The sequence below is a fragment of the Oncorhynchus masou genome, chromosome 9 (genome assembly GCF_036934945.1).
Source record: "Oncorhynchus masou masou isolate Uvic2021 chromosome 9, UVic_Omas_1.1, whole genome shotgun sequence".
In the NCBI taxonomy this organism is placed as follows: Eukaryota; Metazoa; Chordata; class Actinopteri; order Salmoniformes; family Salmonidae; genus Oncorhynchus; species Oncorhynchus masou.
Window position 1 is genome coordinate 9545210 of NC_088220.1, and position 16491 is coordinate 9561700.

Sequence of the window (16491 nt, forward strand, 5' to 3'; positions counted from 1 at the left end):
ATAGAAACCACACTATAGACAACCACCGTAGTGATAGAAACCACACTATAGACAACCACCGTAGTCATAGAAACCACACTATAGACAACCACCGTAGTGATAGAAACCACACTATAGACAACCACCGTAGTGATAGAAACCACACTATAGACAACCACCGTAGTGATAGAAACCACACTATAGACAACCACCGTAGTGATAGAAACCACACTATAGACAACCACCGTAGTCATAGAAACCACACTACAGACAACCACCGTAGTGATAGAAACCACACTATAGACAACCACCAGTATAGAAACCACCCAGTATAGACAACCACCATAGTGATAGAAACCACACTATAGACAACCACCGTAGTCATAGAAACCACACTATAGACATCCACTGTAGTCATAGAAACCACCTATAGTGATAGAAACCACACTATAGACAACCACCGTAGTGATAGAAACCACACTATAGACAACCACCGTAGTCATAGAAACCACCATAGTTACATTTACATTTAAGTCATTTAGCAGACGCTCTTATCCAGAGCGACTTACAAATTGGTGAATTCACCTTCTGACATCCAGTGGAACAGCCACTTTACAATAGTGCATCTAAATCATTTAAGGGGGGTGAGAAGGATTACTTATCCTATCCTAGGTATTCCTTGAAGAGGTGGGGTTTCAGGTGTCTCCGGAAGGTGGTGATTGACTCCGCTGTCCTGGCGTCGTGAGGGAGTTTGTTCCACCATTGGGGGGCCAGAGCAGCGAACAGTTTTGACTGGGCTGAGCGGGAACTGTACTTCCTCAGTGGTAGGGAGGCGAGCAGGCCAGAGGTGGATGAACGCAGTGCCCTTGTTTGGGTGTAGGGCCTGATCAGAGCCTGGAGGTACTGCGGTGCCGTTCCCCTCACAGCTCCGTAGGCAAGCACCATGGTCTTGTAGCGGATGCGAGCTTCAACTGGAAGCCAGTGGGAGAGCGGAGGAGCGGGGTGACGTGAGAGAACTTGGGAAGGTTGAACACCAGACGGGCTGCGGCGTTCTGGATGAGTTGTAGGGTTTAATGGCACAGGCAGGGAGCCCAGCCAACAGCGAGTTGCAGTAATCCTGACGGGAGATGACAAGTGCCTGGATTAGGACCTGCGCCGCTTCCTGTGTGAGGCAGGGTCGTACTCTGCGGATGTTGTAGAGCATGAACCTACAGGAACGGGCCACCGCCATGATGTTAGTTGAGAACGACAGGGTGTTGTCCAGGATCACGCCAAGGTTCTTAGCGCTCTGGGAGGAGGACACAATGGAGTTATCAAACCGTGATGGCGAGATCATGGAACGGGCAGTCCTTCCCCGGGAGGAAGAGCAGCTCCGTCTTGCCGAGGTTCAGCTTGAGGTGGTGATCCGTCATCCACACTGATATGTCTGCCAGACATGCAGAGATGCGATTCGCCACCTGGTCATCAGAAGGGGGAAAGGAGAAGATTAATTGTGTGTCGTCTGCATAGCAATGATAGGAGAGACCATGTGAGGTTATGACAGAGCCAAGTGACTTGGTGTATAGCGAGAATAGGAGAGGGCCTAGAACAGAGCCCTGGGGGACACCATTGGTGAGAGCGCGTGGCGGAGGAGACAGATTCTCGCCACGCCACCTGGTAGGAGCGACCTGTCAGGTAGGACGCAATCCAAGCGTGATAGAAACCACACTATAGACAACCACTGTAGTGATAGAAACCACACTATAGACAACCACCGTAGTGATAGAAACCACACTATAGACAACCACCATAGTCATAGAAACCACACTATAGACAACCACCATAGTGATAGAAACCACACTACAGACAACCACCGTAGTGATAGAAACCACACTATAGACATCCACCGTAGTGATAGAAACCACACTATAGACAACCACCATAGTCATAGAAACCACACTATAGACAACCACCGTAGTCATAGAAACCACACTATAGACAACCACCGTAGTGATAGAAACCACCGTAGTGCTAGAAACCACACTATAGACAACCACCGTAGTCATAGAAACCACACTATAGACAACCACCGTAGTGATAGAAACCACCATAGTGATAGAAACCACACTATAGACATCCACCGTAGTCATAGAAACCACACTATAGACAACCACCGTAGTCATAGAAACCACACTATAGACAACCACCGTAGTCATAGAAACCACACTATAGACAACCACCGTAGTGATAGAAACCACCGTAGTGCTAGAAACCACACTATAGACAACCACCGTAGTCATAGAAACCACACTATAGACAACCACCGTAGTGATAGAAACCACACTATAGACATCCACCGTAGTCATAGAAACCACACTACAGACAACCACCGTAGTCATAGAAACCACACTACAGACAACCACCGTAGTGATAGAAACCACCGTAGTGATAGAAACCACACTATAGACAACCACCCTAGTGATAGAAACCACCGTAGTGATAGAAACCACACTATAGACATCCACCATATTGATAGAAACCACCGTAGTGATAGAAACCACACTATAGACATCCACTGTAGTCATAGAAACCACCGTAGTGATAGAAACCACACTATAGACAACCACCGTACTGATAGAAACCACACTATAGACAACCACCGTAGTCATAGAAACCACCATAGTTACATTTACATTTAAGTCATTTAGCAGACGCTCTTATCCAGAGCGACTTACAAATTAAGTGAATTCACCTTCTGACATCCAGTGGAACAGCCACTTTACAATAGTGCATCTAAATCATTTAAGGGGGGGTGAGAAGGATTACTTATCCTATCCTAGGTATTCCTTGAAGAGGTGGGGTTTCAGGTGTCTCCGGAAGGTGGTGATTGACTCCGCTGTCCTGGCGTCGTGAGGGAGTTTGTTCCACCATTGGGGGGCCAGAGCAGCGAACAGTTTTGACTGGGCTGAGCGGGAACTGTACTTCCTCAGTGGTAGGGGGCGAGCAGGCCAGAGGTGGATGAACGCAGTGCCCTTGTTTGGGTGTAGGGCCTGATCAGAGCCTGGAGGTACTGCGGTGCCGTTCCCCTCACAGCTCCGTAGGCAAGCACCATGGTCTTGTAGCGGATGCGGCTTCAACTGGAAGCCAGTGGAGAGCGGAGGAGCGGGGTGACGTGAGAGAACTTGGGAAGGTTGAACACCAGACGGGCTGCGGCGTTCTGGATGAGTTGTAGGGGTTTAATGGCACAGGCAGGGAGCCCAGCCAACAGCGAGTTGCAGTAATCCTGACGGGAGATGACAAGTGCCTGGATTAGGACCTGCGCCGCTTCCTGTGTGAGGCAGGGTCGTACTCTGCGGATGTTGTAGAGCATGAACCTACAGGAACGGGCCACCGCCATGATGTTAGTTGAGAACGACAGGGTGTTGTCCAGGATCACGCCAAGGTTCTTAGCGCTCTGGGAGGAGGACACAATGGAGTTGCCAACCGTGATGGCGAGATCATGGAACGGGCAGTCCTTCCCCGGGAGGAAGAGCAGCTCCGTCTTGCCGAGGTTCAGCTTGAGGTGGTGATCCGTCATCCACACTGATATGTCTGCCAGACATGCAGAGATGCGATTCGCCACCTGGTCATCAGAAGGGGAAAGGAGAAGATTAATTGTGTCGTCTGCATAGCAATGATAGGAGAGACCATGTGAGGTTATGACAGGTTATGACAGAGCCAAGTGACACCATAGTGATAGAAACCACACTACAGACAACCACCGTAGTGATAGAAACCACCGCAGTGATAGAAACCACACTATAGACAACCACCTAGTGACAGAAACCACCGTAGTGCTAGAAACCACACTATTGACAACTACCGTAGTGATAGAAACCACCATAGTCATAGAAACCACACTTTAGACATCCACCGTAGTCATAGAAACCACACTATAGACAACTACCGTAGTCAAAGAAACCACACTATAGACAACCACCGTAGTCATAGAAACCACACTTTAGACAACCACTGTAGTCATAGAAACCTCACTATAGACAACCACCGTAGTCATAGAAACCACACTATAGACAACCACCGTAGTCATAGAAACCACACTATAGACATCCACCGTAGTCATAGAAACCACACTATAGACAACCACCGTAGTCATAGAAACCACACTGTAGACAACCACCGTAGTCATGGAAACCACCGTAGTGCTAGAAACCACACTATAGACAACCACCGAAGTCATTGAAACCACACTATAGACAACTACCATAGTGATAGAAACCACCATAGTCATAGAAACCACACTATAGACAACCACCGTAGTCATAGAAACCACACTATAGACATCCACCGTAGTCATAGAAACCACACTATAGACATCCTCCGTAGTGATAGAAACCACACTATAGACAACCACCGTAGTCATAGAAACCACACTGTAGAGAACCACCGTAGTCATGGAAACCACCGTAGTGCTAGAAACCACTCTATAGACAACCACCGAAGTCATAGAAACCACACTATAGACAACTACCGTAGTGATAGAAACCACCATAGTCATAGAAACCACACTATAGACAACCACCGTAGTCATAGAAACCACACTGTAGACAACCACCGTAGTCATGGAAACCACCGTAGTGCTAGAAACCACACTATAGACAACCACCGAAGTCATAGAAACCACACTATAGACAACTACCGTAGTGATAGAAACCACCATAGTCATAGAAACCACACTATAGACAACCACCGTAGTCATAGAAACCACACTATAGACATCCACCGTAGTCATAGAAACCACACTATAGACATCCTCCGTAGTGATAGAAACCACACTATAGACAACCACCGTAGTCATAGAAACCACACTGTAGACAACCACCGTAGTCATGGAAACCACCGTAGTGCTAGAAACCACACTATAGACAACCACCGAAGTCATAGAAACCACACTATAGACATCCTCCGTAGTGATAGAAACCACACTATAGACAACCACCGTAGTCATAGAAACCACACTATAGACAACTACCGTAGTGATAGAAACCACCATAGTGATAGAAACCACACTATAGACATCCACCGTAGTCATAGAAACCACACTACAGACAACCACCGTAGTCATAGAAACCACACTATAGACATCCACCATAGTTCTTGTCATTTTGACCCGGAACGTCGGATTCTGACGGAGATTTATTTTCAGATATTTTGTTAATGATCAGAATTGATCAAAGGGCCAGTCTAAATGAATAAACGGGCCGAATCTGGCCGCCAGTTGAATAGCCCTGTTCTATATAATTTTTTAGCTGATGTTGCTCTGGTAGGTTTTTTTGTCTTGTGTGTTTCTGATACCTATTAACCCTGTAATATTTTGTGGTTTGGATAATATGACTGTGAATTTCTGAATGCGTCTCTCGTTTGCAGTCAGCTTGGCACAGCCTATGTATCTGCTACCACAGGGGCAGTAGCCACGGCTCTAGGACTAAATGCACTAACAAAGGTATTAACCCACTGAAACCCTGTTCTCATTCATTCATTTACCATCAACCACATCACAAGGGAATGTTATCAAACATAGCTACTCACAAGTCATATCATGAGTAGTTATCATGTCCAAAATAGTGAATAGAAGTGAATTGTAACCACGAATAGAAGTAGTCTACATATTTTGCCTGCTATCTGCTTTGCTGGTTAGTCAATGTGTTGAAAGTGAGAGTTAATGTTGTGTATTTCATACGGTATTCCCATTGTGGAAACAAATGTCACTCATCATAACCATCATGACATACACAAAGAGCTTTTAAAGCTTTGGAAAAATATTAGAATGTATAGATCAATTCAACTCATGTCTGTCTATTTAACTCCAACCTTTTGTTGTTGTCCAGCACATATCTCCCCTCGTAGGGAGGTTAGTTCCCTTCGCCGCTGTTGCTGCTGCGAACTGCATCAACATCCCTCTCATGAGGCAACGGTAAGACCAACTAGCCTGTACCACCTTCTGCTTGAAAGTATGTCTTTGCAAATATGCATTCAGCATTTTAAGTGTTTTTCTTCTAAATTCTCTACTAATCTATAGTGTTAAATGTTTGAAATGTTGTTTAGATTACTACAATGCTCAATTCTCTCCTTTTTAAATTGTTTTTTCTATAGCATATATCACTCATTGCTTATTTACATTTTTTCTTTCTACAACTTGGACAAGGTCTTTCAACAGAAAGGGTCTTTATCATCAATGCCAGTTTCTATAAGGTCTTTCAACAGAAAGATAATAGTTTAATAGATGTTTACTTTTCTTCTTCAACTTTTGTCCAGGGAACTGAAACACGGCATTCCGATAACCGACGGAGAACGACAACCGGTTAGGAGAGTCAACGACCGCCGCTAAGCAGGCTATCTCTCAGGTGGTGGTGTCTCGAATCCTCATGGCCTCTCCTGGAATGGGTACGTATTACACAATAGGCTTTAGAACCAATCTGGCAACCCATGCAATCTGTGACTCCAACCTGGCAACTCCATATGATACACTGGAAATGATAAAAGCTTGAAATCCACCATGTTATCAGGTGAAAGATCATGTTTGTATAGGTTGATTATGATGTATGAATAAACATTTATAAAGGATTAACATTTTATATTACCATTTTGTTTCTCAGCTATCCCTCCATTTTTAATGAACACCTTGGAAAAGAAAGCCTTCCTGAAGGTATTATTCACATCATTTAGCATTTTGTCTGTTCATGTATGTTCACATATTTACCTACTTGCTCGTATCCGTGGACGGCAGTCAGCCTTACTTTCGTATCCGACAACCACCGCAGTCAACCTTACTTTCGTATCCGTGACGGCAGTCAGCCTTACTTTCTCGTATCCGTGACGGCAGTCATAGGCTTTAGAACTTTCTCGTATCCGTGATACACGGCAGTCATCCACCTTACATTCGTATCCGTGGAATAAACGGCAGTCATTACCTTACTATTCCGTATCCGTGACGGCAGTCAACCTTACATTTTTTCGTATCCGTGACGGCAGTCAGCCTTACTTTTCGTATCCGTGACGGCAGTCAGCCTTACTTTCTCGTATCCGTGACGGCAGTCAGCCTTACTTTTTATCCGTGGACGGCAGTCAGCCTTACTTTCTCGTATCCGTGACGGCAGTCAACCTTACTTTCGTATCCGTGGCGGCAGTCAACCTTACTTTCGTATCCGTGGCGGCAGTCAGCCTTACATTCATCGTATCCGTGGCGGCAGTCAGCCTTACTTTTCGTATCCGTGGCGGCAGTCAGCCTTACTTTCTCGTATCCGTGACGGCAGTCAACCTTACTTTCATTATCCGTGGCGGCAGTCAGCCTTACTTTCGTATCCGTGGCGGCAGTCAGCCTTACTTTCGTATCCGTGGCGGCAGTCAACCTTACTTTCGTATCCGTGGCGGCAGTCAGCCTTACTTTCATTATCCGTGGCGGCAGTCAGCCTTACTTTCGTATCCGTGACGGCAGTCAACCTTACTTTCGTATCCGTGGCGGCAGTCAACCTTACTTTCGTATCCGTGACGGCAGTCAGCCTTACTTTCGTATCCGTGGCGGCAGTCAGACTTACTTTCGTATCCGTGGACGGCAGTCAGCCTTACTTTCGTATCCGTGGCGGCAGTCAGCCTTACTTGTTCATTATCCGTGGCGGCAGTCAGACTTACTTTCCGTGGCGGCAGTCAGCCTTACTTGCTCGTATCCGTGGCGGCAGTCAGCCTTACTTTCTCGTATCCGTGACGGCAGTCAGCCTTACTTTCTCGTATCCGTGACGGCAGTCAGCCTTACTTTCTCGTATCCGTGACGGCAGTCAGCCTTACTTTCTCGTATCCGTGACGGCAGTCAGCCTTACATTCTCGTATCCGTGACGGCAGTCAGCCTTACTTGCTCGTATCCGTGACGGCAGTCAGCCTTACTTTTCGTATCCGTGACGGCAGTCAACCTTACTTTTCGTATCCGTGGCGGCAGTCAGCCTTACTTTTCGTATCCGTGACGGCAGTCAGCCTTACTTTTCGTATCCGTGACGGCAGTCAGCCTTACTTTCTCGTATCCGTGGCGGCAGTCAGCCTTACTTTCGTATCCGTGGCGGCAGTCAGCCTTACTTTCGTATCCGTGACGGCAGTCAGCCTTACTTTCGATCCGTGACGGCAGTCAGCCTTACTTTCGTATCCGTGACGGCAGTCAGCCTTACTTTCTCGTATCCGTGACGGCAGTCAGCCTTACTTTCTCGTATCCGTGACGGCAGTCAGCCTTACTTTCGTATCCGTGACGGCAGTCAGCCTTACTTTCTCGTATCCGTGACGGCAGTCAGCCTTACTTTCTCGTATCCGTGACGGCAGTCAACCTTACTTTCGTATCCGTGGCGGCAGTCAGCCTTACTTTCTCGTATCCGTGACGGCAGTCAGCCTTACTTTCTCGTATCCGTGACGGCAGTCAGCCTTACTTTCTCGTATCCGTGACGGCAGTCAGCCTTACTTTCTCGTATCCGTGACGGCAGTCAGCCTTACTTTCTCGTATCCGTGACGGCAGTCAACCTTTTGATAAGTGGCTATACTAGAGACAGTGTATATATATAATGGCCTGTCGCTGTGTTGTGTGAGCCTAACCCTAACCCTCCGTAGCCTGCTGACCGTGTCTAGAAGACTGCTAAGTCCAAATGCTCTATTTCCTCATCCTGATTCAAACTAACTGGATAGGTAGAAACAAAATAGTGCCTACTAAACTATAGCCCTCAGGCATATTGCCTATTGCACTCCAGCCCTTTCAGTGATCAGTCAGTGTGAGGAAATAGGACAGAACAGAGGAAGCCATTTCAGAGGAGTGGAATGTGTCCCTTTGTTTGTCTCATTGTTTTCTGGTCTTTTCAGAAGTTCCCGTGGATGAGTGCACCTATTCAAGTGGTCTTGGTGGGATTCTGGTAAGTGGCCAGCAATGGACTGCTGATAAACCACCATTTTGGATAAACCACCATTTGGACTGTTGATAAACCACCATTTGGACTGCTGATAAACCACCATTTGGACTGCTGATAAACCACCATTTGGACTGCTGATAAACCACCATTTTGGACCATTTGGTTGATAAACCACCATTTGGACTGTTGATAAACCACCATTTGGACTGCTGATAAACCACCATTTGGACTGCTGATAAACCAATTTGGACTGCTGATAAACCACCATTTGGACTGTTGATAAACCACCATTTGGACTGTTGATAAACCACCATTTGGACTGTTGATAAACCACCATTTGGACTGCTGATAAACCACCATTTGGACTGTTGATAAACCACCATTTGGACTGTTGATGAACAAACCCGTAACATATACTGTAAACGCTGTGAAGCACCCGTGATATAACTATCACGTAAACATAAGTACAGTGTCGTTTAGATATCACAACAGCTGTTTTGAAGCAACATTGTGTCTTGGGAAAGGGCCAGGAATTATAGCTGTGGTATCTAATCTACTGTCTAGCTCTATATAGTAGATGTGTTGCTGCCCCTTATGTGTTGCTGCCCCTTATGTGTTGCTGCCCCTTATGTGTTGCTGACCCTTATGTGTTGCTAACCCATGTGTTGCTAACCCATGTGTTGCTGACCCTTATGTGTTGCTGCCCCTTATGTGTTGCTGCCCCTTATGTGTTGCTGCCCCTTATGTGTTGCTGACCCTTATGTGTTGCTAACCCATGTGTTGCTGACCCTTATGTGTTGCTGCCCCTTATGTGTTGCTAACCCTTATGTGTTGCTGCCCCTTATGTGTTGCTGCCCCTTATGTGTTGCTGACCCTTATGTGTTGCTGACCCTTATGTGTTGCTAACCCTTATGTGTTGCTAACCCATGTGTTGCTAACCCATGTGTTGCTAACCCATGTGTTGCTGACCCTTATGTGTTGCTGCCCCTTATGTGTTGCTGCCCCTTATGTGTTGCTGACCCTTATGTGTTGCTAACCCATGTGTTGCTGACCCTTATGTGTTGCTAACCCTTATGTGTTGCTGCCCCTTATGTGTTGCTGACCCTTATGTGTTGCTGACCCTTATGTGTTGCTGACCCTTATGTGTTGCTGACCCTTATGTGTTGCTTGTCTTTCAGCCTGGTGTTTGCCACTCCGCTGTGCTGTGCACTGTTCCCCCAGAAGAGGTGAGTGAATTATCATTGCGAGCTGTGTTGATCAGGAATGGTGCATAACTTTGTATTGTCTCCCCATCTCTCTTTTTCTTTCTGGCCATCGCTCGCTCTCACATCTCTCTCTCTCTCTCCCATCTCTCTTTGTCCCTCTCTCTCCAGCTCTATGTCAGTAAGCCGATTGGAGCCAGAGCTTCAGGAGAAGATCCGTGTGAGCTACCCTGGTGTGGAGAGGGTCTACTTCAATAAAGGACTATGAGTGTCCAGCCCAACAGTAGCGTTCCTCAGAGCAGCTCTACTGGCAGACACCACAACCCTCCTCATTCTGTGTGCCAAAGTTCACTTCTGCTTCTCATCCTCTCCTCTTTTCTGTCCTCTGCTCCTCAGACAGAATGCCTTGGTTCTCTCCCCTCTCCGTCTCCCTCACCCCTCTCTCTCGTGCAGTCTCTCTCCTCTCCCTCCTTCCCTCTCTCCCTCTCTTTCTTGTCTCTCTCTTTCTTTCTTCTGTCTCCCTCTCTCTGTCTTCTCTTCTCACTGCTCTCTCCTTCTCTCTGTCTTCTTTCTCCCTCTTCTCTCTCCTCCCCTCTGTCTCCCTCTCTCTGTCTTCTTTCTCCATCTTCTCTCTCCCTCTTCCCCTCTCTCTCCCTCTTCCCCTCTCTCTCCCTCCTCCCCTCTGTCTCCCTCTCTCCGTCTTCTTTCTCCCTCTTCTGTCTCCCTCCTCCCTTCAGTCTTTTTGAGATGTTTGCCTTGTTGCTGTTATATTGTCTCTCATTGTTGAGCTGTGATGATGGTGGTTTATAGTGGGTCTGTGTACAGTAAGAGGAGAGGCTTCTAAGATAGACGTTTGTTTGTATTCCCACAGTTTTTTGGTCAGATTTTATTTTTATTTTTTTTGGGGGGGGGAGTGTCAATTGTATTTAGCTGCCAAAACATATTCATTTTAAAAACAGTTGTTTGTGTTCAGTGGAGAACCAGGAAAAATAACAGGGTCTGTATTCCTGTATTAGTAACAATATCAGTAATCAGTATTAGTCAGTCTTAATCTAACTATGATGCCTAAGTATTTGCCAAATCTCAACAATGGTTTGTGAGACCTCTCAACAATACACAACCTCTAGTAATATATTAGTGTCATGTCAGAGGATAACAATATGATGTACAGTTCATTTGAATGAATTCATATTTGCCAAATGAGTGAACTTCGCCAGTCCTGCGTACCAAATGGCATCCGATTCCTATAAATGCTCTGGCCAAAAGTAGTGCACTACGTAGGGAATTATAGGGTGCCAAAAGTAGTGCACTAGGTAGGGAATAATAGGGTGCCAAAAGTAGTGCACTACGTAGGGAATAATAGGGTGCCAAACGTAGTGCACTACGTAGGGAATAATAGGGTGCCAAAAGTAGTGCACTACGTAGGGAATAATAGGGTGCCAAAAGTAGTGCACTACGTAGGGAATAATAGGGTGCCAAAAGTAGTGCACTACGTAGGGAATAATAGGGTGCCAAAAGTAGTGCACTACGTAGGGAATAATAGGGTGCCAAAAGTAGTGCACTACGTAGGGAATAATAGAGTACCAAAAGTAGTGCACTACGTAGGGAATAATAGAGTACCAAAAGTAGTGCACTACGTAGGGAATAATAGGGTGCCAAAAGTAGTGCACTACGTAGGGAATAATAGAGTACCAAAAGTAGTGCACTACGTAGGGAATAATAGGGTGCCAAAAGTAGTGCACTACGTAGGGAATAATAAGGTGCCAAAAGTAGTGCACTACGTAGGGAATAATAGAGTACCAAAAGTAGTGCACTACGTAGGGAATAATAGGGTGCCAAAAGTAGTGCACTACGTAGGGAATAATAGAGTACCAAAAGTAGTGCACTACGTAGGGAATAATCGGGTGCCGTTTGGGATGGAACTCTATATTGGCTCCATGACCAGGGTTTACTCCTTCTAACAATGTGAGATCTTACAATGATTTACAATGACCGTTGTTCCGTATATTACTGGTGCTTTTGATGCAATATCGTCATATAATTGATGTTTATTCCAGACTATTTATTCTGCTTCCCAAACCATGCATGAACAAACCACTCAGTGTGATAGTGCGGCATATGGTTGGTTACAGGTGTGTTTCAGACCGAGTCAACTCGTCTGTCTGTATAGTCACTTCAGGGTGGCATCCGCAGCAGCTGTGTTTCAAAAGCGATGACAAAATCTTATGTTCTACAAATACTGTCTACAGTTTCATATGTGGGGGGTGGTGGTGCTTTGTTAAAGAGCAAAACCGTGCGGTCCTGAATGCAACCCGGTCATGAGGCTCCCACAGACCTTGCTGAACGATGTGCCAAAGAGCTGATGACATGTTTTATTGTGCTCCTTTGCTGCTGTCTCAGGCTAGCTAGACCATCTCTCAGGCTCGACACAAGCACAGCATGTCTTGTGCATATTTGTCAATCCCTAATTAAAAAAATCTATATGGACAGTGAAATTTAAGGAATAGCTAGACCTTGTGATCTGCTGGAAGATTCACTGAAATGCACATGATGTTAAACTCTGGACTACAGACATATCAGCGTAGCAACCGCCTAATGGTGGCAGTACTGTCAGACAAAGCCAACTCTGGATAATAGCAGTACCTTTTAAAAAATAAAGTGATGTATACACGCAAACAATAGAGAAATTGATAGTTTCAATGCTGTTTATTCCAGAGTTTGTCTGAAAATAAAATAGAAGTTTATAATTTTTTGAAAAAATGTTTTTAAATAATTATTGTGAACATTCCGTTTGGTTGATAAAAGTATCGTCCTTGGTTCATCACATTATGTGTTTTTAAATGTTTTAAGTATGGAAAAATATCTACCAGTATTGACTTAATATGGTTCTATATATGTCTTTTCAGAGAGAATCCTGCTATAGAAGTTGTTCTTACAGATGATAGGAAGCGATGGATAATGTTTCTGTGTATTTCATTAGTTGAACGTAGCGTCAGCAGATCTAGGTCGTGATTCAATCTAAGCCGTGTTATAGAGCCAGTGGCATTGGACTGACAATGCACCTTTAATTATTATGATTATTTATTTTTTTAAAGGTAATTTCTCTGACGTTCCCACTGAGATCACATTACAATGCTGCACACGTTGGCTCAAGTGTAAATGACGTTAGTGTGCTGCTCTGTACGGTCTCAGCATCTGTTCGTTTTTTGGTGTTTCCTCATATGTAAAACATTGAATGCAATGTTTGGGAAAATACAAGATGAAAAAGCACAATATTGTGATTGATGGTTGATCTGCACGTTTCTATTTCTCAGTATTTCAATCTTAAAGTCCTATACATTTATTTAAGCACATTCATTCATCAAATAGATTCAAACTAACTTTAAAAAGCAACAATTAGCGAGAGATAAGCACAATGGATTCTAATAACGGAATATTTTTCAACCAGTGGACAATGTATATGAGTGTCTCTTTTCCTTAGTCTTTAACTTGATGTATTAAACCCCAAGAAATGCCCGAACAAACCTTAATTATTACAAAATACAATTATTATATTGTTATTTACCTATCTGCCAAATCAATCTGCTTGAATGTCAATCTAGCCAAAGTGATACAAATCCACTGGAAAGGAATAAGTCATGACAGTTTACTGTAATATAAATTAAATGGGTATTTTTAAGAAAGGGTATTATGAAATACTGTTAGTCATTCATTGTTTTTTTTTGTTTTTTTGCGATTTAAATTTGGGATGTAATGTCTAGACCTAACTGGATGAAATAAAATAAAAATCTCAAAAGGGTTGTGGTGTGTTTTTTATTAATAAAACAAAGATAATTGGTCGCGTACAGAGTTGCAGATTTTATCGCAGGTTTAGAAACATAAGCATTTTGCTATCTCCACTTTTACTACGGCCGATTTATTGCCTTACCTCCTCACGCCATTTGCACACACTGTATATAGACTCTTTTTTTCTTTCTATTGTGTTATTGACTATACTTTTGTTTATTCCATGTGTAACTCTGTGTTGTTTGTGTCGCACTGCTTTGCTTTATTATTGTCCAGGTCGCAGTTGTAAATGAGAACTTGTTCTCAACTGGCCGACCTGGTTAAATAAAGGTGAAAAACAATTAAATTAATAAGAAAACAGTGCAGTAACATCTAGCAACACAACCATACACACGTCATCCATACGTTAATATCTATCTAGCAACACAACCATACACACGTCATCCATACGTTAATATCTATCTAGCAACACAACCATACACACTTCATCCATACGTTAATATCTATCTAGCAACACAACCATACACACGTCATCCATACGTTAATATCTATCTACCAACACAACCATACACACGTCATCCATACGTTAATATCTATCTAGCAACATAACATTACACACGTCATCCATACGTTAACATCTAGCAACACATTACACATGTCATCCATACGTTAACATCTAGTAACACAACCATACACACGTCATCCATACGATATTATCTAGCAACACAACCATACACACGTCATCCATACGTTAATATCTATCTAGCAACACAACCATACACACGTCATCCATACGTTAATATCTATCTAGCAACACAACATTACACACGTCATCCATACGTTAACATCTAGCAACAGAACATTACACACGTCATCCATACGTTAATATCTAGCAACACAATAACAATAAACACAAGAGTACAACAAATGAAATAAACACACAATGCAGAAATATCTTTATAAATGGTGTGCACAGACAGTATAGACAGTACATGAACAGAAGAGTTGTGTACTGCAGTAGTTACATAGGATGAACCTTGACTAGAATTAAGCAGTAACGCCCGAGGGGTTGTGGTATATGACCAATATACCACGGCTAAGGGTTGTTCTTAGGCACAATGCAGACTATATTGGCCTTATACCACAAACCCCGAGGTGCCTGATTGATATTATAAACTGGTTACCAATGGAATTAGAACATAAAAAATACATGTTTTGTCGTATACTACGGCTCTAAGCCAATCAGCATTTAGGGCTCGAACCACCCAGTTTATTATACAGAATATTCACTGAGTGTAGAAAACATTAAGAGCACCTTCCTATTATTGAGTTCCTATTATTGAGTTGAGTTCCCCCCCTCCTTTGACGTCAGAACTAGTCTCAATTCGTTGGGGCATGAACTCTACAATGTGTCAAGTGTTCCACACGGATGCTGGGCCATGTTGGCTCCAATGCTTCCCACAGTTGTGTTAAGTTGGCTGAATGTCCTTTGAGTGGTGGACCATTCTTGATACACACGGGAAACTGTTGAGCGTGAAAAACCCAGCAGCATTTCAGTTCTTGGCACAAACGGGTGCGCCTGGCACCTACTACCATACCTTGTTCAAAGGCACTTCAATCTTTTGTCTTGCCCAGTCACCTTCTGAATGGCACACAGACACAATCCATGTCTCAGCTGTTTCAAGGCTTAAATATCTTTCTTTAACCGGTATCCTCCCTTTCATCTACACTGATTGAAGTGGACTTAACAGGTGACATCAGTAAAGGATCATAGCTTTCACCTGGATTCACCTGGTCAGTCCATGTCATGGAAAGAGCAGGTGTTCATAATGTTTTGTACAATCAGTGTTCATATGAAGGGGGTAAAACAGTACGTAAACATTATTAAAGTGACCAGTGTTCAATGTCTCTAAGGTGCAGGGTTGAGTACCGGGTTGAAGCTGGCTAGTAACGGTGCCTAGGGTTCAGGGCAGGGTACTGTGTAGAGGCCGGCTAGTGGGGACTGTTTAACAGTCTGATGGCCTTGAGATAGAAGCTGTTTATCAGTCTCTCGGTCCCAGCTTTGATGCACCTGTACTGACCTCCCCTTCTGGATGGTAGCGGGGTGAACAGGCAGTGGCTCGGGTGGCTGAGGTTCTTGATGATCTTCTTGGCCTTCCTGTGACATCAGGTGTTGTAGATGTCCTGGAGGGCAGGACTGGAGCCTTACTGGCTTTTCCCCTGTTCAGGTCACATGGCTAATTCCGTCTCCGTGTAACAAAATAATCAAATATGAAACAGTCTATAAATGTAACATTTTCCTCAGCTTTAATCTTTGTTCTCATTCAAACCCAGACAGGCAGAACCACTGCTTGCCTACTGCCATCTACTGGTCAAGGTTGGACACAGCAGAGGCCTGTTCCACCACAGTGGATTTTTACCGCTATAAGAATGTTTTAACCATTTGAAAAGCTAATCAACTGGGTTTGATGTGCCAAAATGATCCTGTGTTTCTCAACTAAAAATAATAAAACAGAAGAACAATGTCAAAGCAGTTTATTCCAGGAAGAATTATACAATTTATAGAAATACAATCGCTAATGCCTTCTACACACCCCTCCTGGATGGCTTCT

The 16491-nt window shown here is 44.2% G+C and overlaps 2 pseudogenes; one reads left to right on the forward strand and one right to left on the reverse strand.

Annotated features, from left to right (window-relative positions):
- The window catches only part of LOC135545403 (sideroflexin-1-like), a 36277-nt pseudogene extending 22385 nt beyond the window's left edge, over positions 1–13892 (forward strand).
- LOC135545404 (phospholipid-transporting ATPase VB-like) overlaps positions 12264–16491 on the reverse strand; it is a 23396-nt pseudogene continuing 19168 nt past the window's right edge.